This window comes from Trachymyrmex cornetzi, unplaced genomic scaffold (genome assembly GCF_001594075.2).
Source record: "Trachymyrmex cornetzi isolate Tcor2-1 unplaced genomic scaffold, Tcor1.1 scaffold1160, whole genome shotgun sequence".
Lineage (NCBI taxonomy): Eukaryota > Metazoa > Arthropoda > Insecta > Hymenoptera > Formicidae > Trachymyrmex > Trachymyrmex cornetzi.
The window spans coordinates 189,270-201,808 of NW_017295720.1; the positions used below are offsets into that span (position 1 = coordinate 189,270).

Genomic DNA, 12,539 nt, shown 5'->3' on the forward strand with positions numbered 1-12,539 from the left:
TTTTATGGGGACACAAAGATCAATACATCGTTTATCGACGCTAACACGCAGCTTCGACCAAGGCCATTCATGCAATGGAACTAATGGAAGCTTCGTACATTGTAGGTCTTCACGGCCGTTGATGCTCAATGCTCGATGTTACTGGCGTAGCTTTAATAGTCATTCTCCTAAATTCTCTTTAAAATATCGAACACTATAAGATTGAATCTTCGCACCTGCACAGTTGGGATATTAAAAACACACTTCGTATGTCCCAAATGGTCCACTAAAATTCTTGTGTTAATTTAACATAAGATAAATATATTAGCAAGTAACACAAATATTATATAAATAATTAACACCAAAACATTTTTGGTGTTAATTATTTACATAATATTTGTGTTCACACACAATTTTTAAGTAAGTTGTGAAAGCATATTTCTTCAAATCAGCCAAGTCTAGTAAAAACAATTTTTTTCAAATGCTTGCTACAAATTTTGTCGACAGAGAACGTCAAATTTGATGCAAACGCTGTTATATTTAATGACATTGCAAATTGGTGGCAAATGTAACAAAATTGACTAATAAAACAACAAATTGTCAGTAAAACCGTGCAAAGCTTGCTGATCTGACAGCAAATTGCAATTCTGATAGCAAGAACCGATGAAAGCTTTGATTAGTTTTTGTCGACAATTTGTTCTCATTTTATATCAGCAAGCTTTGTCGGGTTAATATGGAAACAGTTGATGCCAATTTGTTGAATATTTGATTGAATTTGCCAGCAATTTGTAAGTCAATTTAATTGCCAATATTTTGCTGACTGCATTAAATTCATATATTTTATTCAATATAATTAACATTTATAATATATGTTAATATTTTTACCAAGAAACGTTATATATCAATTTAACACAATCACATTATGTTAAATTTACATTGGAAAATTCGAAGGGATAACCACTTAATGTAATCGTAGGACAGAATCCTCGAAATCATTATAAAATTTATATAAAATCTCTATGTATAATCCGATAATTACATATGCAACCACGAGAAATCATTGCATAATATTAAATGAAATCGTATATTTTACCAAATTACTTCATAATAGTGAAAAAAATTATTTGTAATGAGATAAAATCATGTAATCCGTGGGACAATATTTCAGCTAGTGGTTACCCCCTCGGGAAAATTCATATAAAAAATTCACTCTAAGAATTTTAATAAAACCAGCTTTAGTACGAATATAAAATACTTTGATTATGCGGGAGGCTCTCAAATCCTTTTTTTATCTTTACATGTGTATAAAAATATTCTTAATATATCGAACAAATGCGATATCTTACTTGTAACTTCTTTATTTACGAATATAGTCTCTTTTTTTTTTAAGGAGGTTGTAAGGCAAATTCAATATGTTAAGAACTACTTGAAAAAATTACAGACTATTCTAAATTTCATTTAATAATAATACAAAAAAAAATAGAAACAATTGACCATCTGGATCAAAAGTTATTTAAATAAGTAGTAATATTTTTTTAATTTGTACTCTAATATAAATATATGAAAATGTATTATAAAATAATGATAAAAATCTCAATTTTTTTTATATAATATATACTCTATATATACTCTAGAAATTCAACAATATTTTTGTAAAGTTATCTTGAGATGCAGACATTAATTGTTCAGTAAATAAATAAAATATGTTATTTGTTATAAACTAATGGTGAATCTCAATGAAACTTTGCATAAGTCATGTTTAGTACTTAATATATTTATATAAAAACATTTAGATTTTTCTTATTATTTTAACAATTTTTGTTTATAACAATAAAACTAATAACAAATAAAATAAATAACCTATAAAAATGTGTTGCTCAATAAAACCAGAATGTTATGAACACAACTTTCACATGTATGTAGTTTGTTTAAAGCGAAAATATTAATATATGTGTTTTATGCCCTTACAACCTCCTTAAACGAGTTACTGATACGTCGTACTAAAAGCGAAAGCCTTTTCGCAGAGAGAAAATAATGTAATGCAACGTTCAACGTCGATAAAAAAATACAAAGAAAATTTTAGAATCTGAAATGGATGAGGATCTCGCTTTCTTCGCTGCTTTGGATTTTATTCTTGGACTTCAAATCATCAAGCATTACAAAACGTCGGGAATCAATCTACATTTTCCCGTCCTCGGAAGTAATACATTTCGAGACGTAGGTTTATTTCTCCGAAGGACGACGGGAAACCGATTGAAACCGCCCTCTCTCGTCTCCGACCTTTTAAAAGAACGCGGACGAATGCGGCAGGATACAATTTCCTCGTAGGAAATTACGTCCACGAGAATCCGCGCGTCAGAGGAGCGTTTCGTTAACGTGTGGTGGCTATTTTCCACACGCTTTTAAACCGCAGGGGATCAATATTCATTGTCGTCACCATTGCCGTTAATGTCGCCGACGGTGTTAAATACTCGAGGGGATGTACTATCACTGATGAGTTGCCAAAGGAAAGGTATCGCGACGAAGAAAGGAGGGGAATACTATATCGTGGTCGGAAATATGAGGCCGAGATTGCAATGAGATCCAAAGATTCTGAAGAGGGATGAACGTCGTCGGTTCCGAGAGTTCGATCGTGATTTGAAAATTTGGCGAGATGGACATCAATGGATGGACGGAAGGGGTGCTTTACGAGCGCACATATATTTACCTATCGTGTCGATTTGGCAGACGTCAATAGAGTTACAATTAATTATAGTTTTCGCTTGAACCTTACTTGTTCTAATTAAGGCATCCCGGGTATGTCGATACGCGCCAATCGCTTCCGCAGGGCCGACGTGAGAAAACAGATCGGACATCTTCAAATCTTTATTTATTACTGAAAATGACTATTAGATTATATTTGTCTGTTCAATTTGTTGAAAAGAATAATTGGTCAAATTATAATATATATACAGAGTATTCTAGCTAACGAGACTTTTATCTCTTTGCAGGATAAAGTCGAATAAAAATTATACATATATACTGAGAAAAATGATCTGGTTGGATTAAACAGTAATTCTGGTAGAAAACGGACGAATCAGAATTTTCTGGTTATGTCTATTAGAATTCTAGTTGAGATAACTAGAATTCTGATTAATATAATTATTCTGGTAAAAATAAGAATTTTTGTAGATTTTACCAGAAATATCAACCAGAATTCCGGTTATTTCAACTAGAATTCTAATAAATTTAACCAGAAATTTCTGGTTCGTCCATTTTCAACCAGAAATTTTTTTCAGTGTATGTATTTTTATGTATTTACAACTTTATTACTTGAAGTTAAATTAAATATGTACACAATTTCCAAATAATATTAGATAGCATACTTCTTTTAAAAAGTTAACTATTATTGGTTTCAATTTACATCTAAAAGATAAATTTTCCAATTCTTTTATAAAACTCGAAATCTTTGTCCAGAGCCTAAATAGAGAAAGGACGAATCTTTTCCATTGTCTTTATATAGTGTGATTATCTTGATATGTGAGTTTATTATCGAAGAACCTATCGTGGCGCTGAAGAATCTACTGTCGACCCTGCGCGTTCCTTTGCCATTGGCCCATATTCGTCTAAATATCGCGTCGTACCCGAAGCAGTTAGGGTCGCGGCCACCGAAAGTGGTAAATGACGAGACTGCTGTCACCCACGAGGAAACATCGCGTCCATTCGTCGATTCGACGTATCCGATTCCGAAGAGCTTCCGCGCGTTTCTGCTTCAGCACCATTTCTATAAAGAGGGTGAGAAATGTATTTGCATTTGTCTCTTCATTTGTACACGATATAAAATGGGTATAAAAACAACAGTTACATATTCAATCACAAGCAATTTGGAAGATAATTCAACATTTTGTTGGACAATATAATTCCATAATAAAATAACAAGCAACCCAGTAAACAACTAACAGTAATATCAATATTATGATTTCCTTCTAAACAATGTAAATGTAATATAACAATGTACGTAACAGTTACATTGTTGAATATAGAAAATTATAACATTACTGTTATGTACATTATAACATTAATGTTATAACATTACTGTTAATTGATAATTTATTTTACTATCAATTAAAGTGTTGCTTTAAATTAAGTAAAAATCACTAAGGATATAGTAACATAGTATAATAACAGGACCAAAATTATCACTCGGAAAAAAATGGTTTTTGCCAAAGTATTTAAAAATTTAGCTAGTACAAGTCTGAAAATAATTTAATTGAGCCAATTAAAATGGAAAATAATTAAAACAATTATATAGAATGTATGGACACATGTTAAAGCTGTCAAGACAACAGTGCACTTCTATATAGCTAAATAAGAACAAATTTTACTATTTAAATTAAGTTATTTTTTAAATACTATTTTTAACATATGAATAAGATTTTTATATCATTGACGTTTCTCAGCAATATTTTGATGGAGGTGCTTAATCATTCTGGCATCATCCAACTGGTTACATTTTATATAAAAGGATTATTAACTACCTCAGAGAGAGAAACATTTCTGGTACAAAATACATAAGGAATAACGTGTACACCTAATGCATCTATTTCGTTGGACAATCTTAGTATGTACTGGTTAAAAAGTTAGCCGAAACATGTATAATTAAAGTATTGTAATTGTTCTTAATTAAAAGTCAGATATATGACATAGTATTGACATTGATATCTATCGCGTATTTTGTATAGCGCTAATTCCCAATAGCCATTAATTTATTACTAGATTATAATTTATATAGCTCGTGCTCATCATGGTTGAATGTTCTACATATTCATCTTAACACAAAATTATTTTTAAATCTAGCTAAATTTTTAGCTACTTCAGCAAAACCGCTTTTTTTCGTGCACACAATATATTGTGATATCAAAAGATATTGTATTACAACACGACATCTATTGTGATACCAGAGGATCAACGTCGAAAGAAATACAATAGGAGCTTACCAAAGAAATCAATAATATGACAATTGAATCAGATTGGATTGAAAAGAACTGATCTTTTTTAATCCTGAGTGCCAACAATCTCATGATTCCTCTTTTATGAGGACAATGATTTCAGTAAGTGGGATTCTATTTGTATTTTTCCGAAATTACTTAATCGCATAATTAGTAATCAACGGGATTAATTAGTCATTAATGAATAAAGGAGTTCTTGCCACGTTGTCATCTTTGCAGCCGATTAAGTCTAGACGATCGCAATCACGACATCCATCTACGTCGATAATACATCGCCGATGAATATATCTTCGATTGGCACTTTAAATACCTATAAATATAATTATTATCAGACATATAAAAATGTGCATATAAATACAGACACGCCATTCTTAAAACAATAAATATCACATACATTACGTCATCCTCTCCAGGAGATTATAATTTAAAGGTAAATGAATCTCTGAAGTAAATTACACAATTAATATTTTAAAAGCCAAATTGATGATACTACACTGAAAGAAAAATTGATTATTAAATTTTAATGAATAATTGTTTCAACAGTATAACGTTTATTTACGGGAAATAAATATTTGCTAAATAAAAAACGTAATAATTAAATTAAATTAATGGTTCTTGTACCAAATAAATATATGTTTACATTTATTAAATATTCAATTGATAATATACAAACAAACATTCGTTAAAATTTTGTAAATTTTTCTTTCATTATAAAAAAAAAATTAGGAACAAGTAAAAAGTAATTTTTTAAAGAGAAAAATTTAAGTATACCATTTTATTTTTAATTGGATTTATATAGCATAATATCTTGTCAAAATACTGTCTTCTTTAATGATTTTTGAAAAATATTGAAATACACTTTAATTTTCGTCTAATTTCTTGTTTAATGACTTTGGAAGAGAAATATAATTTACATATAGATAAGTCGATATACATCTATATGTTCTTTATTTTTGGACTTCGTTCTTGATCGTAATCGAAAACCGTACGCGTGTTTGTCAACGAGCCTATAATGCGTTTGTCAACATTAAATCAATCGATTCTTTTTAACCGGGATAAAATACCTCAGATAATACAGTCTTCTCTCTTGGTAAAAATATTAGATACATTATTAACTATTATTTAAAGTTTTCCCAGACAACAAAAAGTGTCTAAAATTAGGTTATAAAACGTTTTTGCGTCTAAAAGACGACTTAAAGTCGTCTTATATCATAATTTTAGACTTTGTGTTATTTGAGTTAGCTCAAAATGGTTGATTTACGGCATTTGCTGTAAATTATCCTTTGTTTCACGAACCCTTTAAACTATAATGTCAATAATCAACAGATAATGAAAAAGCGAATAAAAGAATTCTAGAAAAATAAAAAAATATAAGCACCTAATATTTTTGACCAAGACTATAAATAACTCAAACATTCGTAAAAAAATCCAAATAAATGCTCGTGCTCATCATGGTTGAATGTTCTACATATTCATCTTAACACAAAATTATTTTTAAATCTAGCTAAATTTTTAGCTACTTCAGCAAAACCGCTTTTTTTCGTGCACACAATATATTGTGATATCAAAAGATATTGTATTACAACACGACATCTATTGTGATACCAGAGGATCAACGTCGAAAGAAATACAATAGGAGCTTACCAAAGAAATCAATAATATGACAATTGAATCAGATCGGATTGAAAAGAACTGATCTTTTTTAATCCTGAGTGCCAACAATCTCATGATTCCTCTTTTATGAGGACAATGATTTCAGTAAGTGGGATTCTATTTGTATTTTTCCGAAATTACTTAATCGCATAATTAGTAATCAACGGGATTAATTAGTCATTAATGAATAAAGGAGTTCTTGCCACGTTGTCATATCAATTTACAATTCTGGTGAATTGTACATACGCATACAGAATGCGTTCCTTAATTTTACCTTTCAATTAAGAAATTTATTATTCAGTTTTATGATAGTTGATTACAAATATAAGGAATACTTATGTGCATAATATTAATCATAATATAAACTATATTACACAAATTTAAAGCCGGTAAACGAACAAATAATTTTTATCATGAAAGGCATTTTTTAATCTACTATCATACATTTTTTGCGCGTTATAAGTTGAAAATTAAATTATTTTTTTCTCTTTCGAAGTTATACAGCGACACCATTTTGAATTTTCGAAAAGACCACGGTTCATTTAAAAGCTCTTTTCAAGACGAACATTTTCCGGGGTCAAACGTTGAAATCCGTCCATATCAATTTTGGACAGAGGCTTGATCGATTTGGCAAAGAATGCCCCATATCATTTTATTTTTAATTGAATTTAGATAGCATAATGTCTTGTCAAAATACTGTCTTCTTTAATGATTTTTGAAAAATATTGAAATACATTTTAATTTTCGTCTAATTTCTTGTTTAATGACTTTGGAAGAGAAATATAATTTACATATAGATAAGTCGATATACATCTATATGTTCTTTATTTTTGGACTTCGTTCTTGATCGTAATCGAAAACCGTACGCGTGTTTGTCAACGAGCCTATAATGCGTTTGTCAACATTAAATCAATCGATTCTTTTTAACCGGGATAAAATACCTCAGATAATACAGTCTTCTCTCTTGGTAAAAATATTAGATACATTATTAACTATTATTTAAAGTTTTCCCAGACAACAAAAAGTGTAACTGAATAAAAAGTTAAATTAATAAAAAAGGTCCCAGATAGCCAAGTCTGTAGAAAAAGCAGATTTTTTAAATGTCTACTACACACTATGCCAACAAAATAACAACAGAATTAGATGTACATAATACTGCTGACAGACTGCTACAAAAAAACAGAATCTGCAAGAGTCAGATAATGCCGGCAGGATCTGCTCAGTTTCTGCCAACAATTTGCCTTCACATTATATCGACAGGCGATGTTAAAAAAGTGTCTAAAATTAGGTCATAAAACATTTTTTGCGTCTAAAAGACGACTTAAAGTCGTCTTATATCATAATTTTAGACTTTGTGTTGTTTGAGTTAGCTCAAAATGGTTGATTTACAGCATTTGCTGTAAATTACCCTTTGTTTCACGAACCCTTTAAACTATAATGTCAATAATCAACAGATAATAACAAAGCGAATAAAAGAATTCTAGAAAAATAAAAAAATATAAGCACCTAATATTTTTGACCAAGACTATAAATAACTCAAACATTCGTAAAAAAATCCAAATTAGCGACTCAAAAAAATCCTTTTAGATAAACTTCCATGTAAAAGACAAAATTATTCACTCTCACCAGTTTTGGCATAAAATATTTATTTCGAATCCATCGTTTGATTAAAATATCATGATAATAAGATATAAGAATTTTTTTACGAGGGCTGAGTTAAAGAATATAGTGCGATATCAGGAACATTGGAAATAAAAGGAGACGATGACTAATTGTCTTCAATAATTTTGAAATAGGAATTTTACCACGATTAAACCAGTTCTAAAATCTTTCGATCTAATCTTTCTAAAATTTTAATTGATCTAAACACGCGGCTATATACATACTTAAAATTCTTTTCGGCCTAATGTGAACGCATTATCATTTGTGTAAATAGCATCAGTTGCACATTAAACTAATCTTATCAGGCGATTAGCTGGCGCCTTCGCTTTCCGGAACACAGAATTGCCCACAATTATTTTGTACTTGCGGAATGACAATGCTGATGAATCGTCGTTTTCCTAAGCCTTATTACGTAGAAAATTTGAACAAAACATGGGATTAAATCGCATAGATGATGAATAGGCACAAGTAGACCACCTCTACATTTCCCTATTAGCTGTAAGCGATTATCAGATAGTACCGTTCGCGAAGGTTTTGTTTGCTAAGAGAGAAGCGTGACAGACAAATAATACGTAAGAAATAGGGGAGAGTGGCACCTTTCATGTGCCACCGTTTTATGATCATTTAATGTCACGCTGGCGTTTCACAAATACGACCGCGAGTTACACGTTCTTCAAACGTGATGCTTCGAACATTTCGAAAATATATGTTACATTTAATAAACATAATTAAATTATTGATGCAACAAGTCTGTCAAATAAAATATATCAAATAAAATTGAAAACAAATTTACAGCAAAGAGAAAGTGCATTTGAGACTTTTCTTTATCTAGATAGGAATTTTTCAATCACTTCTATTCTAACTTTACTTAAATAAAGTTTGAAGAGAAAATTCTCCTGCATCCCTCAATTTAATATTTAACTCATAAAAGTTCTATAATGTCAATATAAATAAGTAAAGAAGGCTATATTTAGATAAAGCGGATTTGGGTGTCTAATATTTTGTATAAATTTTACAATTTTCACTTCAAGCTATCTGTGGTACCAAATTATGTTGATGACGAACGCGATACACAAAGAAAAACATATACTATATGCGTGACATTAAATGAGCATAATAATTACTTGTTTCAAATATTTCAAAAGTTTATATATCCGCAAATCTATCATAAGCATTAAATTTATTCAAAATATATTTTGAATCTTTAGTAAAAATCCTTCAATCAAAATTATTAAAACAAATTCCATTTACTTATAATATAAAGTCGCTTATATGATTAATTTTATACAATATACTCTAAAAAAATTCTTGTTTTAAGTACATAATAATGAGCAGGATTGAATAGAGTAACTTTTTTTTTAACTAAGTTAGGTTAAAGTTAACAACTTTGAAAATTTAACTTAGTTAAGATAAAAGTTAATCCATAGTGACATTAACTGAATTAAAAGTTAAATTAATAAAAAAGGTCCCAGATAGCCAAGTCTGTAGAAAGCAGATTTTTTAAATGTCTACTACACACTATGCCAACAAAATAACAATAGAATTAGATGTACATAATACTGCTGACAGACTGCTACAAAAAAACGTAACAGAATCTGCAAGCGTCAGATAATGTCGGCAGGATCTGCTCAGTTTCTGCCAACAATTTGCCTTCACATTATATCGACAGGCGATGTTAACAGAACTAATGCGGACGCAGTTGATGGCAGACTGCCATCATTTTCTGCTCAAACCTGTTGACAGTCTGCTAGAAGGCTGCAAACATTTTGCTATCTGGGGTAATTTAAAAGTTAAAGATTAAATTTGTTTTATTTCATGATTTTAAGTTAACTTTCTTTTTAACTAAATTAAAAAACTAAGTTAAAAAGTTAACTTTTTTAACTAACAAGGAGAGACTCACATATGTATTTTACGGATTTTGATCGGCTTTTGCGTGATTATTCTGGGACATCAAAAAATAATCTCTATAAAGCAGTAAATTGCACTTCTGCATATTTTTTAAGAAAATAATGATTTTAGGTCATGACGACGAATCGCTTTCAAATATTTTTACTCTTTGTTTAAAACTATAAAAACGTATCTCCGACAGGCACGAATGTATAAGCACATAATCCAAGTAGAGATCCATATAACGCTTACTATCCAACTCTAATGTTAACTTTTAAAAAATCAAATTTTAAGTTTATATATAGTTACTGGTAAAATATAACTATGTAAAGTTAAAAAGTTAAGAGTCTAAAATGTAACTAAATGAAGTTAAAATTAATTAACTTTTTAACTTAAGCATTACCCCCCCAACCTTGATAATAATTTTTTCTAAAATTTACAATAAGTATATTTTAAAATTATTATCAAGAAAATATTCTTTGTTAAAGATAATCGTTTAAAAGAAAGAAAATAAATTTTTTCTGTGTTTATAATCACCTGTATTTCATAAGATCGTTGAGGTTTTATACTAATATCTTTTATTAACACTTCATTAAAAATTTCATAAAATTACTTGTGAAATTTTAGATTTTCTTATGTATTCTTTCTCAGCTATAATTATACCGACATTTGTTACCGTCGTAACTTCGAACAAATATTCGTACTACAGTTTCTATATATCCCAATACGCGAGATATGACATATCTTTGACATCATAGATTTACTGTGTGACGTACCTCGGTGATAGTATCATTAAATACTTGAAATCAGGAATTGTTATTATCTTCTATAAACGTGTAAGGAGTTGCATTTTCATGAATGGTGTACTTTTTTCTCTCAGTTTTATTTATCTGTTAATAAATTAATACATATCATAAAGTTTTTTTCACACTGAATGATAGCGTTGTCAGAATTTGTAGCATTTAAAAATTTTTATTAAATGGGGGTGAATTAAAATAAAAACTTTTTGAACTGTATAATTATACAAATAGTCTAAAATTCAAACAGCTTGATAAAAATAAGTACGATCATGAATTAAAATTCATTGAAAGCTCCTAAATTGTACTTTTTGTTGTAAACTTTATTTAAAAACAAATTTTTATCTTGCTTGAGTAAATTGGGATGAAATGGGCCAAAAAACGCCATTTTTGGCCCATTTAATCCCAATTTACTCAAAATCCTGACATCTTACGCAATTTTTATCAATGACATCGTAATCAGCGTAAAATAATTTTCGAGGTATGCATATTATGACGTTTCGCAAAAAATTTGATATGAAACCGTATAATGTGAACGTACTTGTGATTGTCGATAGATGAATTAAGAAAGTAACTAAAAAAAAAATTATTATAAGAGCATTTTATATTAATTTTAATATTTACAGTTCTAAAAAATTGCCTTACAAAATGGTAAATAAGGGCAATTCAAAATAACGAATAAAAATGAATAATAATTTATTGCGTGATGATCGTCAAAAATATTCGTCGTAGATTTATTAACGTGTCTGATAAATAATATATTCATAATTCACGTGCAATAATAAATTAATATGACAGACAACTTTGGTACCATGTCTGATGCTGCAGATCTCTTATCTCTTATCATGACTGAAACTCGAGCAAATTAATGACGTAATAAAATATTGCGCGTATGACACATATGACACAATTTCACGAAGGGGCATTATCTTGTAAAATTGCGACGGAATAATAGTGGTCGAACAGATATGCTCATCAACTTCCGCGTATTTGGGTTATAAATTATATGTTTGCGAGTTTACGTCAAAAATATAGTAATTATTCTGCATCAAGACTGTACAATCTTATTACACATGCATTCGAAAATTATTGCAGAAAATCAATAAAGAAATTTTTAGGAAAAACATATACAATATTACTAAATATATTTATAGCAATTAAAAAAGATCAATACGAGTCATGATGCGATCAAAAATCCACGAAATTTAGATCCTTGACTTTTTTCAGTTTGAGAAATAATTGAATCATTATTAAATATATGTGTCATTAACAAGCAATAATTTATGTTCGTTTATTAATTGCTTTAAATTAACTCTGTTAGAATTGTCGAAGTATTTTGATCCATATCAGCTTTTCTTCACGTTTTATTTCAATTGTTTAAATTATCGTGAAGTCTTCTTTCATACCTTTAAATCTCTCACTTTCTTTCCTCTCGCGGATATTATCATTTTGAGAAAAGCCCATCGACATCTAGAATGGACTGCTGATGGCAATGGTGGGGGTAGAAAGACGATTAGAGTGAGAGGCAGGAATAATAAGATCGTTCTTTCTCTGTTTACTGTTGTTTCTAACT

General features: G+C 29.5%; 1 protein-coding gene across 1 annotated transcript in view; it reads left to right on the forward strand.

Moving 5' to 3' along the window:
- The first annotated feature begins 3,697 nt into the window (after positions 1 to 3,697).
- LOC108765039 (synaptic vesicle glycoprotein 2B) overlaps positions 3,698 to 12,539 on the forward strand; it is a 14,464-nt gene continuing 5,622 nt past the window's right edge. Inside the window, exon 1 of the mRNA XM_018513528.1 lies at positions 3,698 to 3,753. The gene's annotated coding sequence lies outside the window, so the exon portion shown is untranslated. The remainder of the gene's footprint in view (positions 3,754 to 12,539) is intronic.